Raw genomic sequence first — 26,794 nt, 5'->3', positions numbered from 1 at the left:
GATTGCCTGAAGTCAGGAGTTTGAGACTAGCCAGGCTAACATGGTGTGACCTCTTTACTAAAATACATAAATTAGCCAGGCATGGTAGCACGCACCTGTAATCCCGGCTACTTGGGAGACTGAGGCAGGAGATTGCTTGAACCCAGGAGGCAGAGGTTGCAGTAGGCCGAGATTGCGCCATTTTACTCCAGCCTGGGCAACAAAAACAAAACTTTGTCTCAAAATAATAAACAAACAAATAAATAAATAAATAAAATCAAAAGCATTGTCTACTCTGTTACGACCCTAACAACTCAGTTGTTAATTTTTCCATTTTAAGTTCCATAAAATCCTCTATGGTGTGCACAATTTTATGTAATCAAATGAATTTAAACTGTTTTCTGATCTTTTTACTAGATAGCATGTCAACAATATTTTCTGTTTCTGCCTCTTCTCTGTAATTATTATTTTAATCGTTAGAAAATATTCCATTATGTGTTTCTATTAAAATGTAGTAGCTATTCCTCACTTATTAGACCTAAGTTGATCCTAGTGAAACTGTCTTGAAAAAAATATTGACATATACATTTTTCACACACAGACTATTTTTCTCTTCTTTTCAATCATTTGCTTAGGATACATTTTCAAAAGAAATTTGAGATTTCATCTTGTCAGAAGTATTGTATCAACACATAATGCTTCCAACAACATGGAATGACATATCAGTCTCACCAAATCTTCCTAGCACCGGGTATTGTAATTTAAAATAGTTTTTATATAAATAGATTTAGGCCTGGTGTTACCATCTGGCTTCAATGCCCAAGTCTTTGCTTATAAATAGAATGGAAATATTTCATTATATTGATAGTATATGCATAGGGTTTCAGGCTATTTATATTACCTTTTTAGTTTTGCCCCAGAAATTGCAGAAACTAGAAACCATCAGGGAAGGAGAGACCCTGAAGGCAAAGGGGCCACAAGTCATTCAGTCCTAGGTGATCAATCTCATAAGGCAAATGTGGTAGAGTAGTATTGAAAGAGGAAAATTTAAAAATACTGAGGAGACAAATAAAAGAGTAATACATTTGTTAGGCAGAAATGGGAAGACTACCTTGTGCCTAGCAGTGTGTTTAGACTAAACCAAGAAGAATCAACTGAGCGCTAGTTAAGCTAGTTCCTCTCAGAAATAGGAAGTTAATACACTAATAAGTTGCATTTGTTTTGCAATAAATTACACTCTGTTAAAGACATGTTATTATCCCTATTTTTTTTTCTCCAACAACATAACACAGCCTTTCTGTGGTGAACTAATTAGTCCAAGGTTTTCAAGCAAATCCAATTAGTGTTGGAACTAGGATCACAAACCAGAATTTATTGTTTAAAATAATTCATTTTTATATAGTGTGTTATGTAAACCTTGAGAGATGTATTTGATTAGAAAATGACAATTTAAATTTGCTTGTTTGCCCAAAGTCAGATGCCTGACCAGTAGCAGAGCTGAGATTCATGTCAAGGTCCTCTGACTATACGGCCCCGTCACCATCCATTCAAGAGAGCCACAGTGGCTTCAAACTGTCCCTTTCCATGGAAGAAGGCCATAGACATTACAGCATATATGACGTTAGACTCCCAAGAGAGCTTACAGTCTCACTAATGGGGTTGCTAATGAATAATACATTCATTTATATATTTGTTCTTTTATTTATTCAATAATCAAAATATTTTTGTAGACCGGGTTCGGTGGCTCATGCCTGTAATCCCAGCACTTTGGGAGGTGGGTGGATCACCTGAGGGTCAGGAGTTTGAGGTCAGCTTGGCCAACAGGGTGAAACCCTGTCTCCAGTAAAAATACAAAAATTAGCTGGGTGTGGTGGTGGGTGCCTGTAATCCGGAGGCTGAGGCAGGAGAATCGCTTGAATCATGAAGGTGGAGGTTGCAGTGAGCTGAGATCACACCACTGAATTCCAGCCTGGGCAACGGAGCAATTCTCTCTCTCTCTCTCTCTCTCTCTCTCTCTCTCTCTCTCTCCATATATATATATATATATGTATTTGTGATCTCTAGAATGCGTTAAAATAGAATAAACTTGTGCAAGAACTAGCTTTGTGATGTTTTTATTCATTCACTCTATAAACCTTTACTAAATTCCTACTAAATGCCAGGCACCATGCTTAGCTCTGAAGATAAAATGTTGAAAAATACTGACAGAGTCCCTATCCTCATGGGACTTACTTAAAACATAGAAGGATATGAAACCAATTCATTCGGTCATTTAGCCATTCAACAAATATTTACTCTGAGCCCTTTCTACATTCTAGGCACTGTTCTAATAAGTGCTAGGGATACAGCAATGATTAAAACATAAAGTCTGGATACCTCGTTCTCCATGATGTGTTTATTTCACATTGCATGCCTCTGTCAAAACATCTCATGTACCCCATAAATATAGACACCATGTACCCACAAAAATAAAAAAAAGAAAAAAGTTAATAAAAGCAGATGAAGTTTTTGAGCTTGCATTTCAATGTAAGAGACAATTATAAATATATTATAAAATGCCAGGTGGTAAGTGCTATGGAACCAAAGCAGGGCAATAAGAGATTGATAGCAGGGAATGGAGACAGGCTGAGGGAGGATGGGGAGACCTTTCTTACATACCCAAAATATTTTGTTTTGTTTTTGTTACAATGGTAATAAACATCATAGAAGAAAAACAAGTATAGCAAAATGGAATTATAGTGTACAGGATGTAAAGGCTTCCCTGGGGAAAAAGTCCCCTGGGCTGAGACCTGAAGTTTCTTAAGAGGATAGACATAAAAGAGGAATGGGGCTGGAGTGGGTGGGCTGGTGAGTGATGGAGCTGGCAGGAAGGGTCACCGGACACTTCTCCTCTTTGGGCCTCAGTCTCCCCACCTAGGAAGAGAGGGCATTGGACTCCATGACCTCCAAGGCATCCTTCAGATCAGAAAGACTCGGGTCCATGATTGACAGGCTGAATGAGTGCAGGGATCCTTTGTGAGTCTCTCTTCCTCTCTTTCCTGTTCAATGTTTCTGTCATATGGAACTCTATCCTAAAGTATCTTCTCTCTTGAGTGGGTTTTCTCTGAGTAAGCTTGTCAATGACAGTTTAACTCATATATTCAGCCCAAATATCTCTTCTGAACTTCAGGACCCTACATCCAAGTGTCTCCTGGATATCCCCTCCTTATCTGCAGGCTCATCAGAGACAACATTTTCAAAACTGAGGTTATCATCTTCCCCACAAACGTTCATTTTCCTGGGCCATCTATTTTGGTAAATGGGGCCCCTCCATTACCAAAACCAGAAACCTGAGAATCATTTTGTGTTCATTTCCCTTTACCTTAAATATCTAATTGGAGGATGACATCCTTTAGCATCCAAATCAGTAACATTGCTCAAATCCGTCTCTTCTAGTTTGCCTTCAGTGCTACAGCCTCTGTTAGCCTACCTCTGACCAGGGTTCTGCTATACTCTCCAAGTTCTCCTTCCACAGATGAGATGTTCTCATGTATTGTGATCTCACCTCCTTCAAATCTTGGTTCAAGGGATGCTGTCTCATTTCATCCTTTCCTGACCACTGTACTTTACACTGCAAACCTCAACTGCCTTCTTCTACCCTGTCCCCATTCAGAATCTCCCTTTCCCTCATCTGTTATTTTCCATAGCACTTTCTAACACATGATATTTATTTATTATGTCATTATTTCTTTTCTGTCTTTCTCAATTAGAATGTAAGCTATCTGATGACAAGCATTTTTGTCTGTCGTGTTCAATGGTGTATACTAGGAGTCTAGACCTGTGCCTGGCACATAGTAGGTACTCGACAATTATCTACTGAATGAATGAATGAATGAATGAATGATACTGCCCTACCTATTTGCTCCAGCCTGTCTTCCACATGTCCAGGCTAAACTACTGATCTTGTCATGTGACCCCGTGCTTAGCATAATATGCTACCTTGCATCCCCTTGCAGCCATCTACGCCAGGCTAATGAAGTTTCTGAGTGAGATCCTATGATTTCATGCCTTCCTATATTTGATCACACAGTTTCTTCTTCCTGGGGTGCTGTCTTCCCCAGGGAGAGTAATTATCAGTCAAAATTAGCCTAACCATCGTCTCTTCTCTGAAGGTTTACCAGGTCATACAGAGATAACTGATTCACATTTGTGCTACCACTGTATCATGTGTGTTAGGTTATTATAGCCTTTATTTTGTTTCTTTACATGTCTATGCACCTCAATTAAATTCTAAGTTCCTGGAGGGCGGGAATCATGTCTTAATCTTAAGATTTGTATCCTCAGAGTCTGGTACAGTGTCCAGCATTTGGATGCTTTTTAAAAATCCGTTGAATAAATAAATGGGTATTAGGGAAGCAGTCTAGGAGGAGGGACTTTGGGATGCAGCATTCCTCCAGAATTGAAGTAATGATGAGGTTGATGGGTATGACCCAGAAAGAAACTCCTTGGCTTAATAGTTCTTCATTTGTATCTTTAAACTGAAAGTAACATTATTTATTTATTTATTTACCTTTTACAAAAGTGGCACTCATGTGCATCTGGAATGACTCAACTGTGTTATATTTCTTCTTAGGGCCAGTATCTCTAATGATGAAAAATCTCACCATCACTACTGAGTTTGTCCTTATGGAATCATCTAGAAATCCTCAGACGCAGACCATGCCCTGTGTGTTCCTGGTGCTTTACCTGTTGTCACTGACAAATAACCTGATGGTGATCCTGGTAATCAGGACCAATTTGCACCTTAAAACACCCATGTACTTCTTCCTAGGTCACCTGTCATTACCAGATCTCTGCCTTCCTTCAGTCCCCATGTCCAAGATGCTACAGCATGGGCAGTGGGATTCCTGAACTTCTTGACAAAGAATCTTTTCATTTACCACTTACACTTCTGTGGCCCCACTGTCATCCCTCACTTCTGCTGTGAGCTGCCTTCACTCTTCCCTGCTGCCAATGAGGCCGTTCTTGTTGGATCATGTACGTTGATAGGATTTGTGACTTTTTGCTGGTCCTCTCTCCTTACTCTAACACCGTCTCTGCCTTCTAGCCATTTGTTTTTCTGAGGGTCGAGACAAAGCCTTCTCCACTTGCTCCTCCCACCTCACTGTGGTGCTTTTGTACTATGGCAAGGTTTTATTTAGGTATGTGACCCCTCTCTTGGGTTCCATCTTGGAGCAAGTGGTCTGCATTCAGTACAGTGTGATCACATCCTCGCTGAAGCCCTCATCTGCAGCCTCAAGAACCAGGAGGTGAAGGCAGCTCCATGTGAAATGTTGAAGCAGTAAACGTGCCCTTCCCTGTATGGAAGATTCATGTTACATTTGGTGTGAAGGCAATGAGGAAAAAATACTCAAGAGGATGAAGTATATTAATGGCTAACTCCATCACTTAAGAAAATTGCCATTTGATGAACATAACCTCTTGGGTATGAGTAATAGAAGATTCAAGTGTGAAATGCCTTATTACATTATATTTGGCAAGAAAATAAAGACTGAGAAATAGGCATTGGAATGGAGTCATGTGAGGAGATAGAGTCCAAACCTGCTTGTTTTGTGTAAGAGTTTTGAAAGTATAGAACTACCAAGGTTTAAAAAAAAAATGGGAATGTGAAATACTCTTCCAAGCGTAAACTAGTTACTGATTGAAGATGGTACTGAAGGAAGATTGCTTCATCCACCTGACTTGGGGGCCCCTAAAACGTTGATGTGTCTGATTAGAGTTGACTAACTTTCTGGTTGTCAGGAGGAAAGACACAGATTGTCAAGAAGTTGCCCTAACCTGTTCAGAGGAAAAAGAACAATTTCAGGTGTGCTGATGATCTCATTGTGAATGTCTTGCATAGAATCTGGTTGCTTGGTGACTAGAATGGGGACCTCCTTAGGATACAAGGTGACAAATGTCTGTGCTATCTCAGAACGATGTTTCACTCAACCTTGGAAATGCCAAGTCAATGAGTACACTCAGCATCTGCCAGGCCCATTTAGCCGAGCCTTTCCTGAACTCCCTGTCCAAGTGGACTTTGACACACACACTGTTTCTAATGACGTCATTGTTCTTTTGTGTGCTGGAACTATGTATTGGCCCTTCTTTCTTAGAGTGGTGTGCACATACATTTAATCAAAGACATTTATTTCTTGTCACAGAAGATATATATTGTGGGGGAACAATAAGCTCAAAACCCAATGTGGAGCCTGGCCCACGTGTTCCCTTTAATGAAATACTTACCAGGCACCGTTGTGTTTCTACTCTTAAGTATTAAACAAAAGCAAAATTTTCTTTTTATTTGACATTTTCTTAATTTATTAAAACTTGAAGTAATTACATTATTGCTTTGTTTTATATTTTTATTATAAATTTTTAATCTTAAGTATATAATAAATTCTGTAGAATTAGTAGGGTAAATGGGTAGCAGATGAACAATAGAAATATTTTACACTTTTTAAAGATGTGAGTCTAAAACACTCACTTTTCTCAGAAAAAAGTATACTTGGTCTTCAAGTGTATTTCTACAATATGTGTAATGATTATGATCAATAGAAATTACCATTTAGGTCAGTTATTCTAAAAATTGACAAGTCATCTGATTTTTTTTCAAGGGAAAGACAGGTTTTAGTCAAGAGTGTAGTCAATCATATTCCTAAGGTGGAGCATCTTGGTTCTCTCCTAGGTGATCCAAATTCGAGATATAGTTAGGACTAACAGGACTTAATTGACTTTTTTAAATAAAGGAAGAGTTAATAATAACATCATTACAACCTTTCCCCCTTTTTTCGTATTTTTAAGTTACTCTCTAAAGTGGATCTATTTAAATCTAGATTATGGGCTAGTGGAAAGGGTCCTCTTCCCCACACCAAACTCTAATAGGGGGTAGAAATGAAGTCATATAAATTGTTGCTAACAATATGTCATCTGCGTCTTGCAAACACTACCTTCTTCATCTGCATCCTTGAGGGATGGATCCAAAAACCAATCTAGACACAATTTCTCCTCCCTTAGGAGACTAAGGAAGTTACTGGCATAAAGTGGCATACATGCTTGTCACCTACCACAGAACCTCATGCAGTAATTATCCCTGGCGGGCTGTCCCTCCAGCCTTCCACATATACCCCGAATGTATGAATTTTGTTGGTGAAGCATGGCTTACATTGAAACTGCAACCCCTCATCTTCTCTTTCTCATTTTCTCTTCTGTTTCCCTGTTATTAGCATTTTATGATCTTGATTTATAGTGTCCATAAGTTTGCACAAATATTTGTATTAAATTACAGTCCAGCCAGGAGAATATTAAAGAGTCTAGAAATGCTACTTGTCAGGCCTAAGAATTGTTTTAAAATCATTTTTTAATGTTTTTCAATGTGATAGGGATTAGATCTAATTCTTTCATTTGTTTGCATTTATTTTTCATAATAAATTATATATATGTATATATATATATATATATATATATATATATATATATATATTTTTTTTTTTTTTTTTTTTTGAGAGAGAGTCTTGCTCTGTTGCTAGGCTGGAGTGCAGTGGCAGCATCTTGGCTCACTGCAATCTCCACCTCCCAGGTTCAAGTGATTCTCCTCCCTCAGCCTCCAGAGTAACTGGGGTTTGAGGCATGTGCTACCACACCCAGCTAATTTTTGTATTTTTAGTGGAGACAGGGTTTCACTATGTTGGCCCCAATCTTCTGACCTCATGATCTGCCCGCCTCAGCCTCCCAAAGTGCTGGGATTATAGGCATGAGCCACTACATCCGGCCCATAAATAATATTTAGTATTTTCTGAAATGTTTATTAAACATTAGTATTTCCTGTTTTATCATTAGCATACCACTTTTCTATTTTCCTACTGAATGCATACTATAAATTTTTTATTTGTATGAGGCTTTTACTTATTTACCTATTTTTTAAAACTTTTCAAAAAATATACTTTATGTTCTGGGGTACATGAGCAGAACATGTAGGTTTGTTACATAGGTGTGCCATAGTGGTTGCTACATCCATCATCTGATCATCTACATTAGGTATTTCTCCTAATACTATCCCTCCCCTAGCTGCCCACCCCCCAACAGACCCCAGTGTGTGATGTTCCCCTCCCTGTATTCATGTGTTCTCGTTGTTCAACTCTCACTTATGAGTAAGAATATGTGGTGTTTGCTCTTCCATTCTTATGCTAGTTTGCTGAGAATTATGGTTTCTTGCTTCATCCATGTCCCTGCAAATGACGTGAACTCATCCTTTTTTATGGCTGCATAGTATTTCATGGTGCTTATGTGCCACATTTTCTTTATCCACTCTATCATTGATGAACATTTGGGATGGTTTCAAGTATTTGTTATTGTGAACAGTGCTGCAATATGTGTGTGTGTGTCTTTATAACAGAATGACTTATACTCCTTTGGGTATATACCAAGTAATGGGATTGCTAGGTCAAATGGTGTTTCTAGCTCTAGATCCTTGAGGAATTGCCACACTGTCTTCCACAATGGTTGAACTAATTTACACTCCCACCAACAGTGTAAAAGCATTCCTATTTCTCTACATCCTCTCCAGCATCTGTTGTTTCCTGACTTTTTAATGATCACCATTCTAACTGGTGTGAGATGGTATCTCACTGTGGTTTTGTTTTGCATTTCTCTAATGACCAGTGACGATGAGTTTTTTAAAAAATATATTTGTTGGCTGCATAAATGTCTTCTTTTGAGAAGTGTCTGTTCATATCCTTTGCCCACTTTTGGATGGTGTTATTGATTTTTTTCTTGTAAATTTGTTTAAGTTCTTTGTAGATTCTGGATATTAGCCATTTGTCAGATGGATAGATTGCCAAAATTGTCACTCATTGTGTATGTGGCCTGTTCACTCTGATGATTGTTTCTTTTGCTGTGCAGAAGCTCTTTAGGTAATTAGATCCCATTTTTCAATTTTGGCTTTTGTTGCCATTGCTTTTGGTGTTTTAGTCATGAAGTCTATGCCCATGCCTATGTCTTGAATGGTATTGCCTAGGTTTTCTTCTAGGGGTTTTACGGTGTTAGGGCTTATTTTTAAGTCTTTTTTTTTTGCCCAGGTAATTCATTTGTAGTATCAAAATGATATTTAAAGAAAAACAATATTAATGTGGACACCAATTGCTTTTCCGATGCTGTTCAGGATAGCAGCTTTGTAAAATGCAAAGCTATTTATAAACATCAATAATATTATCTAATCATTGGTTTAGCAAATAATAATTATTAGCAAGTCTAGCCCCGAGCTAAGCACTCTGCAAGTATTTTCTCATTAATCCCTACAATAATCTTTTAATATAGGTGTGTGTGTATGTATATATTTTGGTAGAAATTTTAAATATGGATGAGTAAGCTAAGACTCAGAAAAGTTTCTTGCCAAGGGTTTCAGAGAATAATGGAATAGGCACTCATCTCAGATATGCCTGGTGATTTTAACTATTCTTCAATGGGCAGAACACAGAGGAAGCAGATTAATACTATCAAACAAAGTAAACACAACTGTTCATTAGAAATATGCAAGCTCCAAGAACTTTCTTGGGTTAACTGAAATATTGCTGTTCTGAATCCAGCAGGTCACCAGGAGAGGGTCTCCTACCTGATGGCCAGTGACTCCTGAACCTGGGCAATCAGGGTGGGATTCTGAGAGCCAGGGGCACAGTTCTTTCAAAGGAACAAAGGAGTTATATGGCAAGGACTAGTGTACTGGTGGTGGCAAATGCATTAGCAATCTCCTGGAGGTTCATAAATATTGTGTGGGGAAAGGGAAAAGCAGCTTGTTTATTTTGAGCACGGAGTGTGTTACGTTCATTTTTTTAAATGTCAGGCATATGCATGTAAGATGTGCTTGTTTTCCAGCAATATGTTTTTTTCCATAGAGTGTGGAATTAAAAATAAATTGCTAATGGAGGCACAAGTAAATGAATGAGAAACAGAGTCAAGGGAAAATATCAGCACTGCCTCTAGCTGAGCACATTGCCAAGTTTTTTCCCAGAAGATGCTGGCAGCTTAATGTAAGCCAAAGCAGGCTTCTCGGCAAAGGCGGCACGAGCACTATTTTTTTTTTAAATTTTTTCTTTTTAAAGAGAGAAAGAAAAAAACAATAATAAGAAAAAGAATAAAGAAGAGGAAGAAAGAGAAAGAGGAAGAGGGAGAGAGAATGGGGGTATTGTTTATTGCCCGGGCTAGAATGCAGTCTAAATATGGGTATGCCTATAATTGTGCTTAATAATAGAGACATGAAAGAAAATGAGGGAAGAGAATAATAAAAAAGGAGCCAACCAATATTTCGTTTAAACTTCTATGTTGATATGATGTGGTACTGATAAGAGTGTATATTTTGTGTATTTGAAGTGGAGAGTTCTATAAATGTTAATTAAGTTTACTTGTTCCAGATCTGAGTTCAAGTCCTGGATATCATTGTTAATTTTCTGTCGCATTGATCTGTCTAATGTTAATGTTGAAGTCTCCCACTATTATTGTGTGGGAGTCTAAGTCTCTTTATAAGTCTTGTATGTCTGGGCATTCCTGTATTGGGTGTGTATATATTTAGGATCTTTAGCTCTTCTTGTTGTTGCATTGATCGTTTTATCATTATATAATGTCCTTCTTTGCTTCTTTTGGTCTTTATTGCTTTAACGACTATTTTATCAGAGGCAAAAATTATAACTTCTGCTTTTTATTTATTTATTTTTGCTCTCCGTTTGGTTGGTAAATCTTTCTCCATCCCTTTGTTTTGAGTCTTTGTATATCCTGAATGTGAGATGGGTCTGGGTGCAGCATACCAATGGGTTTTAGTTTTTTATCCGAATTGCCTGTCTGTCTTTGGATTGGGGGATTTAGTCAATTTAAATTTAGAATTAATAATGATATATGTGAGTTTAATACTGCCATTTAATATTAGCTGGCTGTTTTGCCCATTAGTTGATGTAAATTCTTCATTATATTGATGCTCTTTACTTGTTGGTATTTTTTAGAAAGGCTGATACTATGTGTAGTGGTTCTTTCTATGTGTAGTGGTTATTTCTATGTGTAGTGGTTCTTTCAGAAGCTCTTGTAAAGCAGGCCTGGTGGTGATGAAATCTCTGAGTGCTTGTTCACAAAAAACTTTATTTTTCCTTCACTTATGAAGCTGAGTTTGGCTGGATATGAAATTCTTGGTTGAAAGTTCTTTTCTTTAAGGATGTTGAATATTGGTCCCCACTCTCTTCTGGCTTGCAGGGTTTCTGCTGAGAGATCTGCTGTAAGTCTGATAGGCTTCCCTTTGTGGGTAACCTGACCTTTCTCTCTGGCTGCCCTTAGTATTTTCTCCTTCATTTCAACCCTGGTGAATCTGACGATTATGTGTTTTGGAGTTGCTCTTCTTAAGGAGTATCTTTGTGGTGTTCTCTGTATTACCTGGAGTTGAATATTATCCTGCCTTACTAGGTTGGGAAAATTTTCCTGAATAATATCCTGAACCGTATTTTCCAGTTTGGATTCATTCTCTTCGTCACATTCAGGTACACCTATCAAGTGTAGATTAGGTATTTTCACATAGTCCCATATTTCTTGGAGACTTTGCTCGTTCCTTTTTATTCCTTTTTCTCTAATCTTGTCTTCTCGTTTTATTTCATTGAGTTGGTCTTCAACCTCTGATATCCTTTCTTCTGCTTGATCAATTCGGCTGTTAAAACTTGTGCATACTTCACGAAGTTCTCGTATTGTGTTTTTCAGCTCCATCAATTCAGTTATTTTCCTCTCTAAATTGTGTATTCTTGTTAACATTTTGTCAAACCTTTTTTCAAAGTTCTTAGTTTCTTTGGATTGGGTTAGAACAAGTTCTTTTAATTCACAGAAGTTTCTTATCCACATTTTGAAGCCTGCTTCTGTAATTGGAACACACTCGTTCTCCATCAAGCCTTGTTCCATTGCTGATGAGGAACTGTGATCTGCTGCTGAGGGAGAGGCATTCTGATCTTGGGTATTCTCAGCCTTTTTTGGCTGTTTTCTTCCCTTCATTGTAGATTTATCCATCTGTGGTCTTTATAATTACCGCCTTTGTAATTGGGTTTCTGAGTGGACGTCCAACTTATTGATTTTCAGCGCTGAAATCTGAGCAACCCACTGCGCCAACTAAAACAGCGGCGTTAAGATTGATGGTGCTTTTCTGATTCTGCACCAAGAACTGATGCTCCAAGGCACCGGCAAAACTGCCTCACTGGTTACAAAAGTTGTGCTGGCGACCCGTGGGGCTCCTCCGCTGGGAATCTCCTGGTGCGTGAGCAACAAGAATTTATGTGAAGGTGTGGCGTCCTCTCGTTCTCTGCGCTTTCACTGGGAGCTACAATCCCGAGCTGCTGGTGATCAGCCATCTTGGATCTCTCTTATCTTTAAGTCTTTAATCCATCTTGATTTGATTTTTTCCTATAGGGTGTAAGGAAGGGATCCAGTTTCAGCTTTCTGCACATGGCTAACCAGTTTTCCCAACACTATTTATTAAATAGGGAATCCTTTCCCCATTGCTTGTTTTTGTCAAGTTTGTCAAAGATCAGATGGCTGTAGATGTGTGGCACTATTTCTGAGGACTCTGTTCTGTTCCATTGGTCTATATATCTGTTTTGGTACCAGTAACATGCTGTTTTTGTTACTGTAGCCTGGTAGTATACCTTGAAGTCAGGCAGAGTGATGCCCCCAGCTTTGGTGTTTTTTTTATTTAATTTAATTCTTCTTCTTAGGATTGTCTTGGCTATGCTGGGCTCTTTTTTGACTTCATATAAAATTTAAAGCAGTTATTTCCAATTCTGTGAAGAAAGTCAGTGGTAGCTTGATGGGAATAGGAGTGAATCTATAAATTACTTTGGGCAGTATGACCATTTTCACAATATCTTCCTAACCATGAGCATGGAATGTTTTTCTGTTGGTTTGTATCCTCTCTTATTTCCTTGAGCAGTGGTTTGTACTTCTTGAAGAGGTCCTTCACATGCCTTGTAATTTGCATTCCTAGGCATTTTATTCTCTTTGTAGCAATTGTGAATGGGAGTTCACTCATGATTTGGCTGTTTGTCTGTTATTAGTGTATAGGAATACTTGTGATTTTTGCACATTGATTTTGCATCCTGAGACTTTGCTGAAGTTACATATCAGCTTAAGGGGTTGAGACAATGGGGTCTTCTAAATATATGACCATGTCATCTGTAAAGAGAGACAATTTGACTTCCTCTTTTCCTAATTGAATACTTTTTATTTTTTTTTCTTGCCTGATTGCCCTGGCCAGAATTTCCAATACTATGTTGAATAGGAGTGGTGAGAGGGGACATCCTTATCTTGTACTGGTTTTCAAAGGGAACGCTTCCAGTTTTTGCCCATTCAGTATAATATTGTCTGTGGTTTGTCATAAATAGGTACTATTACTTTGAGATACGTTGCATCAAAACCTAGTTTATTGAGAGTTTTTGGCATGAAGTGCTGTTGAATTTTGTCGAAGGCCTTTTCTGCATCTATTTAGAAAATCTTGTGGCCTTTGTCTTCGGTTCTGTTTATGTGATGGATTATGTTTATGTATTCGTGTATGTTGAACCAGGCTTGCATCCCAGGGATGAAGCCAACTTGATTGTGATGGATAAGCTTTTTGATGTGCTATTGGATTCAGTTTGCCAGTATTTTACTAAGGATTTTCACTTTGATGTTCATCAGGGACATTGGCCTGAAATTTTCTTTTTTTGTTGTGTCTTTGCCAGGTTTTGGTATCAGAATGATGTTGGCCTCATAAAATGAGTTAGGGAGGATTCCCTCTTTTTCTATTGTTTAGAATAGTTTCAGAAGGAATGGTACCAGCTTCTCTTTGTGTCTCTGGTAGAATTCGGCTGTGAAACTGTCTGGTCCTGGACTTTTTTTGGTTGGTAGGCTATTAATTACTTCCTCAATTTCAGAACTTTTTATTGTTCTATTCAGGGAATAGACTCCTTAGTCTTGGAGGGTGTAAGTGTCCAGTAATTTATCCATTTCTTCTAGATTTTGTGTTTTTTTTTTGCATAGATGTGTTTATAGTATTCTCTGATGGTAGTCTGTATTTTTGTAGGATTGGTGGTGAAATTGCCTTTATCATTTCTTATTGCATCTATTTGATTCTTCTCTCTTTTCTTCTTCATTAGTCTGGCCAGTAGTCTATCTATTTTGTTGATCTTTTTAAAAAACCAGCTCCTGGATTCATTGGTGTCTTTGAAGGGGTTTTCACGTCTCCATCTCCTCATTTCTGTTCTTAGTTATTTCTAACTAAATGATCTTAGTTATTTCTTGTCTTCTGCTAGCATTTTGTTTTCTCTTGCTCCTCTAGTTCTTTTAATTGTGATGGTAGGGTGCTGATTTTAGATCTTTCCTGCTTTCTCTTGAGGGCGTTTAGTGCTATAAATTTCCCTCTAGACACTGCTTTAAATGTGTTCCAGAGATTCTGGTATGTTGTGTCTTCATTCTCACTGGTTTTGAAGAACATCTTTATTTCTGCCTTCATTTCGTTATTTATCCAGTAGTCATTCAGGAGCAGATTGTTCAGTTTCCATGTAGCTGTGTGGTTTGAGTGAGTTTCGTAATCCTGAGTTCTAATTTGATTGCGCTGTGGTATGACTTTTTTTTGGTGGTGGTGGTGGTTGTTGTTTTCAGACAAAGTCTCACTCTGTTGCCCAGGCTGGAATGCAATGATGTGATCTTGGCTCACTGCAACCTCCACCTCCCAGGTTCAGGCAATTCTGAGTAGTCCCAGCCTTCTGAGTAGCTGGGACTACAGTTGTGCGCCACCACACCCAGCTAATTTCTGCATTTTTAGTAGAGACGAGGTTTCACTGTGTTGATCAGGCTGGTCTCGATCTCCTGACCTTGTGATCTACCCACCTCAGCCTCCCAGAGTGCTGGGATTACAGGCGTGAGCCATTGTGCCCAGCTTGAGAGACTGTTTGTTACGATTTCTGTTCTTTTGCATTTGCTGAGGAGTGTTTTATTTCCAATTATGTGGTCAATTTTAGAATAAGTGCAATGAAGTGCTGAGAAGAATGTATATTCTGTTGATTTAGAGTGGAAAGTCCTGTAGATGTCTATTAGGTCCACTTGGTTCAGATCTGAGTTCAAATCCTGAATATCCTTGTTAATTTACTGTCTCATTGATCTGTCTAATATTGACAGTGGAGTGTCAAAGTCTCCCACTATTATTGTGTGTGGGAGTCTAAGTCTCTTTGTAGGTCTCTAAGTACTTGCTTTATGAACCTGGGTGCTTTTGTATTGGGTTTATTATATTTAGGATAGTTAGCTCTTCTTGTTGCATTGATCCTGTTACCATTATGTAATGTCCCTCTTTGTCTCTTTTGATGTTTGTTGGTTTAAAGTCCGTTTTATCAGAGGCTAGGATTGCAGCCCCAGGTTTTTTTTTTTTTTTTGCTTTCCATTTGCTTGGTAAATCTTCCTCCATCCCTTTATTTTGAGCCAATGTGTGTCTTTGCATGTGAGATGGGTCTCCTGAATACAGCACGCCGATGGGTCTTGACTCCTTATCCAGTTTGCCAGTCTGTGTCTTTTGATTGGGGCATTTAGCCCATTTACATTTAAGGTTGATACTGTTATGTGTGAATTTGATGGGCCATTATGATGCTAGCTGGTTATTTTGCACTTTAGTTGATGCAGTTTCTTCATAGTGTCTATGGTTTTTACAATTTGGTAGGTTTTTGCAGTGGCTGGTACTAGTTGTTCTTTTCCATGTTTAGTGCTTCCTTCAGGAGCTCTTGTATGGCAGGCCTGGTGGTGACAAAATCTCTCAGCATTTCTTGTCTGTAAAGGATTTTATTTCTCCTTCACTTATGAAGCTTAGTTTGGCTGGATGTGAAATTCTGGGTTGAAAATTCTTCTCTTTAAGAATGTTGAATATTGGCCCCCAATGTTGAATATTGGCCCCCACTCTCTTCTGGCATGTAGGGTTTCTGCCGAGAGATCCACTGTGAGTCTGATGGGCTTCCCTTTGTGGGTGACCTGGCCTTTCTCTCTTGCTGCCCTTAGCATTTTTTCCTTCATTTCAATCTTGGTGAATCTGATACTTATGTGTCTTGGGGTTGCTCTTCTTGAGGAGTATCTTTGTGGTGTATTTCTTGAATTTGAATGTTGGTCTGTCTTGCTAGGTTGGGGAAGTTCTCTTGGATAATATCCTGAAGAGTGTTTTCCAACTTGGTTTCTTTCTCCCTATCACTTTCAGGTACACCGATCAAATGTAGATTTGGTCTATTAACATAATCCCATATTTCTTGGAGGGTTTGTTCAATTCTTTTCACTTTTTTTCTCTAATCTTTTCTTCTCATTTTATTTCATTGAGTTGATCTTCAATCTCTGATATCTTTTCTTCTGCCTGATCAATTCAGCTATTGAAACTTCTGTATGCTTCACAAAGTTCTCGTGCTGTGTTTTTCAGCTTCATCAGGTCACTTATGTTGTTCTCTAAACTGGTTATTCTAGTTAGCAATTCATCTAACCTTTTTTCAAGGTTCTTAGCTTCCTTGCATTGGGTTAAAACATTCTCCTTTAGCTTGGAGGAGTTTGTCATTATCCACTTTCTGAAGCCTGCTTCTGTCAATTTGTCAAACTCATTCTCCATCCAGTTTTGTTCCTTTGCAAATGAGGAGTTGTGATCCCTCATAGGAGAAGAGGCATTCTGTTTTTTGGAATTTTCAGGTTTTTTGTGTAGTTTTCTCCCCATCTTTGTGGATTTATCTATGTTTGGTCTTTGAAGTCAGTGACCTTTGGAATGGGTCTCTGAGTGGACATCCTTTTGTTGATGTTGAAACTATTCCTTTCTATTTGTTAGTTTTCCTTACAGTCAGGCCCCTCTGCTGCAGGTCTGCTGGAGTTTTCTGGAGGTCCATCCCAGACCCTGCTTGCCTGGTTATCACCAGAGGAGGCTATAGAACAGCAAATATTGTTGCCTGTTCCTTCCTCTGTTATCTTCATCCCAGAGGGGTACCCACCAGAGCTCTCCTGTATGAGGTGTCTGTCAGCTCCTACTGAGAGGTGTCAGTCCCTACATGAGGGTCAGGGAGCCACTTGAGGAGGCAGTCTGTCCCTTACTGGAGCTTGAACACTATGCTAGGAGATTTGCTGTTCTCTTCGGAGCTGCCAGACAGGGACGTTTAAGTCTGCTGAAGCTATGCCCACAACTGCCCCTTTTCCCAGATGCTCTGTCTCAGGAAGGTGGGGGCTTTATTTTATAAGTCCCTGACGGGCTTCTGTCTTTTTTCAGAGATAGTCTGCCCAGTGAGGAGGGAATCTAGTGAGACAGTCTGCCTGCAACAGCCTTGCTGAGCTGTGTTGGGCTCTGCCCAGTTTAAACTTCTCAGCAACTTTGTTTACACTGTGAGTTTAAAACTGCCTACTCAAGTACGAGTACTCGAGTCTCAGCCTCACATGTCCCAGGTCATGCTCAGACTGCTCTGCTGGCTGTGGGAATTTCAAGCCGTGGATCTTAGCTTGTTGGTCTATATGAGGGTAGGACATGCTGAGCCAGACGACTTGGCTCCCTGGCTTCAGCCCCCTTTTCAGCAGCGTAAACATTTTTCTCTGGCTGGCATTTTAGGTGCACTGGGGTAAGGAAACAAAAAACTGTTGCAGCTAGCTCAGTGTCTGCCCAAATGGCTGCCCAGTTTTGTGCTGGAAACCCAGGGCTCTGGTGGTGGTGTAGGTACCAGAGGGAATCTCCTGGTCTGCAGGTTGCTAAGACCACAGGAAAAGCACAGTATCTGGATTGGAGTGCATGGTACAGACCCTAATGATTTCCTTTGGCTAGGAGAAGGAGTTCCTGACCCCTTGTGTTTCCCAGGTGAGGCAATGCTCTACTCTGCTTCAGCTTGCCCTCTTTGGGCTGCACTCACTGTCCAATCAGTCTGAATGAGATGAACCAGTTACCTCAGTTGCAAATGCAGAAATCACCTGACTTCTGCGTTGATCTCGCTGGGAGCTGCACACTGGAGCTGTTCCTATTTGGCCCTCTTGCCAGCAATCCCCTATTTACATATTTTTTATTGATACATAATATTTGTACATTTATGGAGTACATGTGATATTTTGTTACATGCATAGAATGTGCAATGATCAAGTCAGGGTATTTAGAATATTCATTGTCTTGAGTATTTATCATTTCTGTGTAATGAAAACATTTCAAGTCTATTCTACTTCTAGCTATTTTGACATATATACACATTGTTTTTAACTTTAGTCACCCTATGCTGGCATAGAATATTAGAACTTATTCCTTCTATCTAACTGAATCTTTGCACCCATTTGCCAGTCTATCTTCACCCTGCCACCCAACCCTCCTAGCCTCTATTATGCCTCTGAGTAACCATTATTTTACTCTCTATCTCCATGAGATCAACTTTTTAAGCTCCCACATTTGAATGAGAACATGTGATATTTGTCTTTCTGTGGGTGGCTTATTACACTTAATGATCTCCAGTTCCATCCATGTTGCTGCAAATGACAGGATTTCATTCTTTTTTATGGCTGAATAGTACTCCATTGTGTGTGCATGTCACATTTTCTTATCTGTTCATTCACTGGTGGACACTTAGGTTAATTCCATGTCTTGACTATTGTAGTTAGTGCTGCAATAAACATAGGGGTACAGGTATCCCTTTAATATATTGCTTTATATAAATCCCCATTGGTAGGATTGTTGGATTGTATGGTAGAGTTATTTTTGTTTTTTGAGGTGCCTCCATAATGGCTGCACTAATTGACATTCACATCAGAAAATGTGTGAGTTCACTTTACTCTGCATCCTCACCAGCATTTTTTTGGTCTTCTTAATAATAGTCATTCTAATGGAAGTAAGATGATATCTCATTGTGGTTGATGATTGGTGACGCTGGAAAGCCCCATAGCATCATTCAAGCCCCTTTTCTACATTTTTGCTAAACTCAGAATGTCTAGGACAAGATGGTGAACTCTATAGTTCTTGACTTTAAGGCCCAAACCTCAGTTCAAGGCTTGCAACTAAATGTCTGAAATGTTTCATCTGAGACTTCCTGTTTGGTTTCATACTCTTAATGGCCAAAGCATGTAATCCTGTTCCTGACAGCAAGGACAGCCTGAGGCGATGGCAGATGCAAGAGTGCACATGAGATGGGGCTTCATGTGCAGGTGATTTTCACTGAAAATTATCTGCTTCCTGACCTGGTGGCCTGCACTGTGCTGTCAGGAGCTCTGGAAGGTGACTTCTTGCTTCTATACATTTTGCCACATGACTATTTTTCCTTCTTTTTTTTGTCGTTTTTTTTTTTTTTTTTTTTTTTTTTTTTTTGAGGACTCCAGGCCTCTCTCAATCTTTTATTTTTAACTATAAATGATATCATATGTTACAATTTACAAAATTGTGTGTACAGTGTAAAGAATAAAAATATATCAATCAACTGTGTAGTCATCCCCTGACTGAAGCAACAGCTTACTTCCAGAGCCTTAGAAGCCCTGTGTGTGGCCTCCATTTTATTGCTGTCTCCCTCTCTGCAGAGGTGACCATTGTTCCAAATTGCACAGTACTCATTTCTTTGCTTTTATTTATAGTTTATCACTGATTCATTATCCCTAAATCAGATTGTCGAGCTTTGCCTATTTTTGAAATTCATATAGCTAGAATTATACTGTGTGTTTTCTTCTATGACTCGCTTCTTTTACTGAAGAGTATTTCTTCTCGTGTTTTGAGATATGTCTTTGTAAGCAACATATGCTGCATTTTGATCATGTTATTCAGTCCTAAAATTATTTTCTTTTTTTAAATTTATTTTTATTTTTATTTATTTTGAATTTTTTTTACAGATGGGATTTCTCCATGTTGGTCAGGCTGGCCTTGAACTCCTGACCTCAGGTGATCTGCCCACCTCTGCCTCCCAAAGTGCTGAGATTACAGATGTGAGCCACTGCGCCCAGCCTAAAATTATTTTCTTTTACAGGAAATTTCATCAATAATCATTATAATAATTATTAATGTATTCAGTCCAGGCACGGTGGCTCACTTGTAATCCCAGCACTTTGGGAGGCAAAGGCAGGTGGATCACCTGAGGTCAGGAGTTCGAGACCAGCCTGGCCAACATGATAAAACCCCATCTCTACTTAAAATATAAAATTTAGCCAGGCATGGTGGCATGCGCCCATAATCCCACCTACTTGGGAGGCTGAGGCAGGAGAATTGCTTGAACCTGAGAGGCGGAGGGTGTCGTCAGCTGAGATTGCACCACTGCACTCCAGCCTGGGTGACAGAGTGAGACTCAATCTCAAATAATAATAATAATTATTATTATTGGTGTATTCAGATCCATTTTTATTTTTCCCACATCTTCATCTTCCTTTTCTTTCTGGCTCTTTTTCCTATTCCATTTTTCTTTCTCCTTGTCTATTTTTTTGCTGGCTACCCTATCTTTTTATCATACTAACTTCACCTAACAAAGTCTAAAGTTAGCATCTTCATCCTCTTCCAAATCAAGATAAAGACCATAAGACACTTGAAATCAAAACATCCATTTATATGCTATTTCAATCCAGTATTTTAGTTCTTTCCTCTTCCTCCACACATTAACATTTTTATTAGGATTTTAGTTATACAGTTGGCTTTTGTTTAGGTTTACCCATATGTTTGCCATATCTTTGCTTACCTTTTTTCCCGAAAATAATATGATTATTATTTATATAACATTATGCACAGGATGCTGAAGAAATGTAACTTATCAAAAGGTATACGTTACCTTTTTAAATGAAAGGGTAATTTCATCATACCCTTGCTATCCTAGCAAGGCTCTCAGGAGCCATTTCCCTCCCGCCTCTGGAAATAAGAGCAGACCGCCATGGCGGGGCAAGGGGAACAGTGGCTCTCAAGATCTCAAGGCCAATGGCTGCCTTTCCCATATCGCGGAGACTCCTGGGAGGAGAATTTCAGTTTTTTGTCTTTGGGTTTTGTTTTGTTTTATTTTCCTTCTTGGGTGGAAGCAGCACCCTAACTCCTTGCCTACTCTGCCACTGAGCATGTGGTTTCACGGAACTCAAGGCCCATCCCCTACCTTTCTCTGTCCCGCAGCTCTGGGAGAGCGGAAGGGCGGCTCAGCCATCTCTGAAAAGGAGATTCCCTAGTCCCGTGAGCCACCATGTGAATTTGGGACTACCCTGGCCTCCTTAGGGCCCCTCCAGCTCCCCTGGAGCCTTCTGCCCATGTCATTGTGAGGTCTTCCTGCTGTGAGCCTACACGTCTAGGGTGGGAAAGATTAAGAATTTTTGAAAACTCTTTATCTTTTAAATAATTCTTACTCTTAATTTTTGTTTTCAGAAGAACCAGGAAAGGAGGTTTCCTGAAGACAAACGTTTTCAAAAATGGAAGAGGCAGAAAGAGACCCATTATGCAATCACTACAGGTGAGGAATGGCTTGGAATTATTATGGAAATAGCTTTGACTTTGTGTTATTTCCTCCAAAGTGTTTGGTTTCCTTAGGAGTATAAGGACTGTATTTTGAGAATTGCTGCTCTAGAGAATAGTAAGATCTTTTCTTTTGCTTTCTAATCTTTTTCATGCAGAGACGGCATTAAGCTTTAGTGAATTATTCAGTATCTCCTTTTTTGTATGTGTACAATCGCTTATCCAGTTATATGGAAATACCATATTCAAATTACATCCCATGGAAGAGATTTTACAAGCCATGTAGATAAATTACTATTGATTTTCTAATGTTCCTCTGACTTCTGGCCTCATTTTTAAATGTTCCTCTGACTTCTGCCATTTTTCAAGTTGTAAACTATATATTTCTCATTACAAGTTATTCTTAACATGTTGAAAGTTCTAATAACAAACTGATACAAGCTTCATGGTCTTTTTAAAAAACAGAAAGTGGTTTTAAAAATTGGGCTTCAATTTAAAGATGTACATTTGCTTTTTAGATTGAATTTAGTAAACAGCCCACTTCTGCAACACCTATAAGAGGGCTACTTTTTTGCCTTTATTTTTATTTTTAACGGACATATAATAACCATATTTATGAGGTACAATATGATATTTTGATATGTGTATATGTGTGATGATCAAATCAGGGTAATAGGGCTACTTTTTCAGTCTGGCCCCCAGGAAACAGAAACCACACAGTAACTTTAAATAAAGAAAGTTAATAAAAAGAATTTTTAAGCAACAATAGAAGAGTAACAAGCAAGTACAAAGCTGGGATGGGAGTTCAGGCCTTGTTGAAGAATATATAGTTGCAGCACACTGGGTGAAAGAGAGGTTTGCAGGTTTGCCTAGGCTAGAGCTGATCCCTATTCACTGAACAGGCAGGAATAACCTTCTGGGGTGCTGACAAAACAGGCTGATAAGTGGGCATGGAGAGGGTGTCAGATGTGCTACTGCAGGCATTCCTGGAACCAGGAGCTCAGGAGACCACTCTTTCGGGAATCTAGCGTATTTTTGTGTACAACTTGGGCCAGGATGTCTAAAAGCAGCTATGTGGAACAAAGGCAGAGCAGCAAGCCCTGTAATGACCCTGGTGGGTGTGTACTCAAAACTGGGAAAAGGGGTGGGGAACAGCAACCTGGGCCAGAGAGGCATTTGCTGAGCGTGGAGGGGGGAAATAGAAGCAGGACGTTCTGCTTGTTCTCTGCGGCTCAAAGTCCTAAACCACTTGAGGGATTCCCTCAAGCCATACAAAAACAGGTGGCAGGCTGGATTTAGCCTGTAGGCCACAGTTTTTCACTCTCTGTTCTAGGAACCTGGTGATGGAGAGACGGGAGAGGAAAACCCCTTTTTCCTGCAGGATCTCTTCAATGGGCTCTACTGACAAAGCTTGCCAGCTAGAAAATGTAAAATATTTAAAAGGTCCACATTTATTTCCACATATCAGGCAACAATGCTGAGAGGTAAAACACTGAAAACGAGTAGCATAGCTGGTGTGGTAGAAATTATGGTAGGGGAAGGACTGTGGTTTAAGCAAAGCTTTGATTAATGAGAAGATGTGAGAAAAGAGCTGGTGTGGCAACTTTTGTTTTCTGGGTGGAAGATCGAGAAGGAGTATCCTTGTTGGGTTTACCTATGAGGTGTGATAATTCTTATTCTGAGCTTTTCCTTAGGTGAGGTGTTTACATTCTCCTGTACAATATGAATAACACTAGTCACCTGCCAGTGGTGTGGAAAGAAGTAGTGATAATTTAAACACAATGCCTGATGAATCCAGGGCTTCAGTATATGGTAGCTATTCTTCCCTACATGAATCAAAAACAGAGAAAAAGCCATACAAGCAGGAGTTGGGTTAAAATAGAAAATCAGGTATGATTTCCATAGAAAATTGAGAATTTAGTGTTTTTTGAATTGAAAATTTAGAATTGGAATTTTTAAGGAAAAATGGAGGAAATTATGCTATGATACAGTATAATTATGGAAAGCATTGTGAAATAGGAATGAAAATAAGGCTTGTTATTGGTTATATTTTTTAGCATGAACATTTATTTTCATGGTTACTTAATTTGTTGGAGAACGAGTTTTAATTAATGAATTTGGATTTTGTGGAATTTTAGGTTTTTAGAGATTGGATAGAAATAAGGATCTCTGAGCGGGGGATATATTATCATACAGCATGAAATTAGACATGTAGGTTTGAGATGTTTTAATTCTCAAACTACAACAGCAGTTGCATATATATGGTAAATGATTTTCTGTGTTTCTGCTTTGGCTTCGTTTGTGCAGTATTCTGGGGTTTTGACAAGGGTGGATGTCTGGGGATTACTATAACAGAATTGAATGATGCCCAGAATATAGTATTATTGTGGGGTTGCAGCTTGACTGTGCCTTGGGATGCCTCAAACCTCATATCGAAAGTATGAATCCTCGGAGAAATGAGTTTTTAGTTTGAGATTTAACTGACCACAGTAAAATGGTCCTTAGAGACCTCCTACTGTGGGCTGGTGCAAAAAACTTAACTATTAGTAATGCTTGGATGAGGGGCTTAATTTATGTAGCACACCTGTTTTGGATAAGAAAAAGAACTTGGGTAGGAATTTAATAACACTAAAAGCAAACGTTTTAATAACACTAAAAGCAAACATTTCTCCCTTGCTGTCATTTGGGGGTGGAGGTGCAGGTATTGATTTTTATGCGTTATGTGGGTTATTTAGAGATCCTTAGTATTCTTCAATGGAAAGGGCCAGGGAGACCGGATCTTCATATTTTCAGTCTAATTGCCGAGGGATTTTCCTGGTCCTCTAGTGAGATCACTTGGGTCTAGGCTCCCGGAACTCACTTCCAAACAATTGTTCCGAGGATTAAAAGGATGAATGCACAGTTGCCAGACTATCTCCATGCTTTTAAGGAACATAGCTATTTTATTTTGGCATTTCTTTTTGTAAGCCACTTTAGTCCTCTCCAAAGCCATGCCTGGGACTGATGGGATTGTTTGTTCAAATGACTGTTGTGGGGTCATTTGTATTAAAGTAGAAGGCACATAGTAGTTTAGGGGAAGATAGGGTCTTAGAATACAAAACAAAATGAGTAAGAAAGTGACTTTTGGGGAAAAAATGTAGTAGCGGGTTCAGGTCAGTGGGGGAGTCTTAGTACACTGCTGACCAGGTTTCTGTCATTCAGCTTGGGATGAGATAAATTAAATAAATGCAAGAGTCAGAAAGGCATGGGACCTTGGAATCCTGGGCCTCTGGGTCCAGGGAGGGGCAGTGAGATAGACTGAGGTTAGATCAATATGCTACCGAATTTTGCTATGCTCTAGCATGGAGTTATCCTTGGTGAAGTTAAATCAGTATAACTCTGTAGGAGGGAGTGAGATGAATGAAAACTCTGATGTTCTTGGAATTTAGTATGTAAAGATTGCTTACTCTTGAAATCAACCAAGTTCCTGTAGAGACCTCCAAGAACAAAAACTATCTTGCTCTGGAACTCAAAGCAAAAGGATATATGTGAGACATCATTCCCAATTATCCTTCTTCCTCCGCACAGCCCTCTTACCCCTGACCCACAAAGCTTCATGAAATTAAAAGCTAGTGTTCTTTCTCACAAAAGAGTGGTGCTGTCCTCTTTAAGTGATAACTTCTGATTTATAATCATAGACCATTAAAATTCAAAGGGCAGCAAATCACACTGCCATGTGTATACCTATGCAACAATCTTCCATGTTCTTCACATGTACCCCAAAACCTAAAATGCAATTAAAAAAAATTCAAAGGGATACTTCAGGCTTGTCTTTGTGGAACTGGAGTTGGTATTTCTGGATTAATGGTGTTGTTCTGGTTTATACTGACTTTTTTTCCTAAAGAAATCACTTTTATGAAGTATTTTTTCCTTTTGGGATGTCAGAAGAAGAAAGCTGGCAAGTAGATTTCTTCCAAAGAGGAAGAAAAGAACTCTTAAGGGATTGGTGATATGGAAAATATCTGTCAGCTAGCTTTCCTGCCCTCTGAACCAGCTGAGTGGCAAGTGGGGCATTTGTTTCCTGCTCTCATTTAAAAAAATTATTCCTCTACTACTTACAGCATATTTGTACAGAGATCTATACAGAAATGAATGGTTATATATACAGATGAAATTGTTTGCTGCCGATCGTTTTGATTTTTTTTCATATATTTGTTTTCCTTTGATTTTGGCCTCTCCCAAAGGTTTCTGCTTGGTCTCCCTTCTGATCACAGGGGCATCAATAAACATGGTTGGTTGATTTTATTCCTGCTTTCATGATTATACCATAATGTCCAGTCAGTCAATTTTTTTTCTGGATCAGCTGACTTCAGGTGTCCCATTTCATTCATTTTCTTCCTTATTCTCTAAGCAAACGGTTACGCCTTTTTTTTAATCTGGTGTTTGCCCCATCCTGTGGCCACTGGCCTCTGCAATCAGGAAGGGTAGCCAAACCAAGAGACTATACAAATGGGAAAAATCCTGTGTCATGTGGTTCTGCCTCTCCATCTGGCAGTCCTTCCTGGGTGCACTGTCCCTGTACTGATGCAGTAGTCCCCCCCCCATGGATATCCACAGGGTCACATTATGGTACCCTGATTTTAAACATGGGAAAAGGCACAGTGAATGCTTTTAAATACTCTTGGATCTGAGCAGCTCTGAACTGTGATTATGGAGATAAACTATTCCCTGCTCTATAGTGGAGATACGTGGAGAGGGTCAACCTTAGAGAAAAGGAAACCTAGCACAGTACTTAAGAACTTAGGCCTTAGGATTAAGCAGACAGGTTTGGTTCCAAACTCTACCACTTGCTACTGTGTCACCACTTACAGTTCTGTCATTGTCACTGGTTGTCCTTCACAACGTCCTTTACCTACCTTTTTAGTTCCATCTCCAGGTAATTCTCTTCTGATTGTCTACCCTCTCTTCACCCCTCAACACACACCTGTGCTTTAACCAGATAGAACTACCTGGAAGCTTCTTAGAAGGAAAAACCTCTAGCCTTGTCTTCAGACCTAATGAATTGGAATCTGCACTTTATGAGTATCCTAGGGTACTAAATATTCACATTCAAGTTTCAGAAGTACTGGTCTAGCTGGGCGCAATGGCTCATGCCTCTAATCCTAGCACTTTGTGAAGCCGAGGTGGATGGATTGCTTGAGGCCAGGAGTTCAAGACCAGCCTGGCCAACATGGCAAAACCTTGCCTCTATTAAAAAAAAAATACAAAAATTAGCTGGATGTGGTGGCACATGCATGTAATCCCAGCTTCTTGGGAGGCTGAGACACGAGAATTGCTTGAACCGGGGAAGTGGAGGTTGCATGTGAGCCAAGATAGTGTTATTGTACTCCAGCCTGGGCTGAG

The 26,794-nt window shown here is 39.3% G+C and overlaps 1 long non-coding RNA gene across 1 annotated transcript in view; it reads left to right on the top strand.

Moving 5' to 3' along the window:
* LOC141585107 (uncharacterized) overlaps positions 1-21,478 on the top strand; it is a 116,116-nt gene extending 94,638 nt beyond the window's left edge. Inside the window, exon 3 of the long non-coding RNA XR_012518422.1 lies at positions 21,326-21,478. This is a non-coding gene — a long non-coding RNA (uncharacterized LOC141585107). The remainder of the gene's footprint in view (positions 1-21,325) is intronic.
* Positions 21,479-26,794: the final 5,316 nt, after the last annotated feature.

Source organism: Saimiri boliviensis, chromosome 7, assembly GCF_048565385.1.
Source record: "Saimiri boliviensis isolate mSaiBol1 chromosome 7, mSaiBol1.pri, whole genome shotgun sequence".
NCBI classification, from domain to species: domain Eukaryota; kingdom Metazoa; phylum Chordata; class Mammalia; order Primates; family Cebidae; genus Saimiri; species Saimiri boliviensis.
Note: the sequence above shows the minus strand (reverse complement) of the source record. Positions and strands in the feature narration are given on the sequence as shown.